Source organism: Bidens hawaiensis, unplaced genomic scaffold (genome assembly GCF_021521415.1).
Source record: "Bidens hawaiensis isolate Kalapana, Puna unplaced genomic scaffold, B.hawaiensis_p1.1 tig00022023_1, whole genome shotgun sequence".
In the NCBI taxonomy this organism is placed as follows: domain Eukaryota; kingdom Viridiplantae; phylum Streptophyta; class Magnoliopsida; order Asterales; family Asteraceae; genus Bidens; species Bidens hawaiensis.
The window spans coordinates 279,350-283,646 of NW_027493417.1; positions in this window are offsets into that span (position 1 = coordinate 279,350).

Sequence of the window (4,297 nt, forward strand, 5' to 3'; positions counted from 1 at the left end):
CGTGGCGAGCCCAGTCCACGCACTCCACAGGGGTGCGAAGGGTTGTTCCTCGGCGTATGTTCCATCTTGGAACATACACTTCATTGGAATCCGACACTGCAAAAGAAACAAAGGCAGTTAGGAAAAGATGATAAAAATATATAAGGGAAAAAGAACCCTACGTACCTGTAGGGTCAATAACAGGCCGATAGCCGCCAAACCCATCACCTGAACCTAAAGGAAATCCATCCAACAGGTCAGGCAGACGGGAAGGTGGCGTAGATCGGCGGGAAGCCCGGCGCGTACCTGATGGTCCGGCCGTCGGTGCCGGTGGCGCAGGTATAGTGGCAGCCGCCGTGGTAGCCATTGTTGGCGCCGTCTCCTCAGCAACAGTAACCGCCGGCTCCGTGAAAGATGCTGTAAAAATTGCACTCACGGCCGGCGGAGACACCTTCTCAGCTGGAACAGCCTCAGGAAGGCTGGAACCAGCGGAAGCAAGCGTAGACGCCTGGGTCGACGCCTCGGGAAGGCTGACCGAGCCTACCGTCATTGGCGGGGGAATACTTACTCCAACTCCACCCTGGAATGCGTCAACATCCACACCTGCACAAGCAAAAGTGTTAGAAAAATTTATTTGAAACAACAAATCTAGACAAGAATTGTGGGGGTACTTACGGGGTTTCTTGAGCTTGAACGCACGGACGAGCGGGGGCGAACCCGATGGAGCCGGCCTCTTGACACCGGTAACCGTCGTCGTCGCTGCCTCCCCGGAGGTAACACCTGCAGCCTCCGGAGCGGTGGTCTCCTCACCACCGGGCTTCCCCGCCACCTCTGCATTATCTGACTCCGAGTCAGATAGGACTACCGGGTCGGCCGTAGAGGCCACCTTCTCCTTGCCTTTCCCGACGGCAGCCTTTTTCTTCCGCACCAGTGGAGGACCTTCTGCGGATTCCTCAGAAGAAGAAATGTCATGAACTCCAGCAGCAGGCACAGCATTGAGAGGTTCAGGGTAGAAGATAGGCTTACCTGGCCGTCGGTGGCTCAGGATCTCTTGGCCTGGCGGGTAAACCTCCACGAACCGACCCGCAGTCTGCTCTAAGATGGGCAACTCGTTCTCGTCCAGAGCACGAGTACCCATCCGCGCAGGACCATCTTCCTCCCGCGGATTCAGGAGCGACTGAAGATCGTTAACCTCTGAAATCAACAAGAAAGTTAGTAAAAATCGAAGTCAGCAAAATGAAACAAGACGTACCATAAGGGACAGAGTTCGAACCATATTCAAGGACGATCGGAACCTTATCCGCATTCGCCGCCTTCCACACCCGGCTCATCCCCAACATCACCATCGCCGACTCCGGAAAACGGAAAACCGGGGACTGGACCCGGGAAATCTTCGAGAACCATTCCGCCTCCTCGTAGTTGAGGGCGGGAAGGTTCGGAAGCGCCTGGCCATTCTTGAACTTCATGGCGATGGGGATGGCGCGAGCGGATATGAAGAAGAACTCTCTTCTCCATGAGCGAAGACTCCGCTCGGTGGTACAAATCTTTAAACCCTTGATACGGGTTGTAAGAGTGTACCACCCTTGGATGCACCTCCATGTATAGAAGGTCATCAGGCGATCAACGAGGGGCTCAAGGCCCAGTATCCGGCACACCCACTCAAAGTGCCGGACCTTGGCAATGGCCATGGGGTGCACCTCTGTCAGGTGCACACCGTGCCTCTCTAGGACACGGTACACAAACTTTGTCAACGGAAACCTAAGGTTCCCGTAGACAAAGAATGCAGCATAAACCCCGATCTTGCCACTAGGGGCATCGTACACAGTATGGTGGGGTTCAGGAAACTCAGGCTCGAGAGACTCGAGCATGAACTTCCTGATGATATACTGGTACAGATCGACAGGAAGAGAGCACTGGCATTCGCCAGCAGTCTTCTGGTCATCAGCATCATGAGAAGACATGGTGGAAGAAAGACGAAAAGAGATTTCAGGGTAATGCTTTACTGAACAGAAAAATTCGCCGGAAATTACTTGAGAAGAAGAGATGAAAGTGGAAAGTGTGAATTGCAAATAACCCTCTCCCCCTTTATATAGTAATCGCAATTAATGCGGTGAATTTAATGCGGAGGAGAGAGAAATCAAATGTGCAATGAAACTATGACACGTGGCAAAAAGCAAGCTGGCAACAGCTGTTGAAAGGACGTGTGCCAGTAATTTCGCGGCCACGCGCCCGAAAAATCGCTCCCACGCGCCTGAAAAAGCGACTGGAATGACCATGTTCTGTCACGTCACCATAACTTCCTGCACGTCCTGACACAGTCAGAAGAAACCGTCGCACGACGTTTCAGAGGTTTATCTTTTCACCAACTCTTCGAATTTCAAAATTCAAAATTCGAAAGTATTAAAAAAGTAAGCGGGAAAATACCCCTTACCCCTTGGCAAGCAAGTAACCGTAAGACGGATGCGGGTACAGTGTAAAGGCAAAACCCTTCACATACCTAGCACCCGCAGGGAATTGAAGCCAAATAAACCTTGGCAAACAAGTAACCGTAAGCCGGCTGCGGGTACAGTGTTAAGGCAAAACCCTTCACATACCTAGCACCTGCAGGGAATTGAAGCCAAGAACCTTGGTGAACAAGTAACCGTAAGACGGATGCGGGTACAGTGTTAAGGCAAAACCCTTCACATACCTAGCACCCGCAGGGAATTGACGCCAGGAATACCTTGAGAGTAAAGTAACCGTAAGACGAGCGCAGGTACAGTGTTAAGGCAAAACCCTTCACATACCTAGCGCTCCGCTGGGAATTGAAACCAAGAAGGATCTTCTGGGCAATGCTTGCGGAAACGGAAATAGCATCCCCGCATAGCGGGAACATCGAGAACTACGTTGTTTGAAGCTCCAGGATGGAATTGGTGGTCTTAACATAATTGATCACTATGTTCAAAACTACCAAAACCTCATGGAAAATACATACAACTGGGACTCAATGCTCCTGACTTGCGAGGAGGTTACAGACCTACCCGCATCATACCCAAAGACCAAGCAGGAAACTCGGGCATTTCTGCAAGTGACAAGGACTTCCGCGGAAAGAATCCCCATGGAAAACCTTACAAAACCCTTTTCAAAACCCTTTGCTCAAGTCCAAAAGTTCACCTCACTTCATTAAACACTCATGAGAAGAACATTGGACTGGGGGGACTTGAAGAGGTAGGTCCCAGCAGAGCCCAGTTGGACCCGCAAGACTCACCTTAAACAGGGACGTCTGCGCAGAGACCAACTGGATCCGCAGGACCAACCATGCTCAGAGACGTGACGTCCTTACGCGCAGTACGCAAGCTGGTCCCGCAGGAAATGCCTCCCAATGGTGAAGGACTCCGCCTGTCCCCGCAGCCTCGGATACAAGCCATTAGGGAAGGCCACCCGCGCAGCATGGCTACACGCACAAGGCACTTAGCTCTCAATCGTTCAGTGTCACCTGAAGGAATGAGCCAAGCCGGGAGCAATCCCGCACAGAGGCGGGAGGGGGAATACTCCCGCCCAAATAAGCCAGTCCGTATACTGAAGGATCTTTTACTGTACCTGACGAGGTATGGGCAAAAGATCTGATCAGAGATGCGACAGCTCACTGACAGCAGCATGGCAGACAGCACGCCACAGCACTGTGACCAATAGCCGCCGCCTACCCACCAACTCCTGCCATACCACGTGCCTAGCCTGTAGTTGGCAGAAGAGGAAGAGTGCACGACACGCCTGCTCTGTGTCAGCCGCTACCTATCCACCACTCACAGGCAGGGCACGTGCATAGGTTACAGTTGGTAGCGTGTTGGGCCGGCTAAACCCCTTGGAAACCTACCTTCGGCTATAAATACCACAAATGGTATGATCATCTGATATTATCATATCTTATTACATTATCATCATATTATACCTGATATCTGCTCTAGCAATCTCTTAATATACTTTTATATTTAAAGAGCAATCTAGTCTGATTCTCACGCCGGAGGGTGGTCACAAGGAGGAACCCCCCCCCTTCTCAGTGACGAGCTCACGGTGTCTGTTTTGCAGGTTATCAGAAGAACCATCTTCCAAGGGTCTAACCCCTCGTGGGAAACATCTCTCCAACCCCCAGGTTACCAGTAACCTGCCCGGGGTCCGGTTAGTGTTTCTTCAGTATTTTAGTTAATGTTTAAACTTTTCAATTTATTTAACATGTATTATGTAAGTGATGAATTTGTAATAATTATTTTTAGTGGTTACATATATGAGGGACCTGATCTTATGTTGTTAATTGACGTATGTATATTTAATTTTAACAATT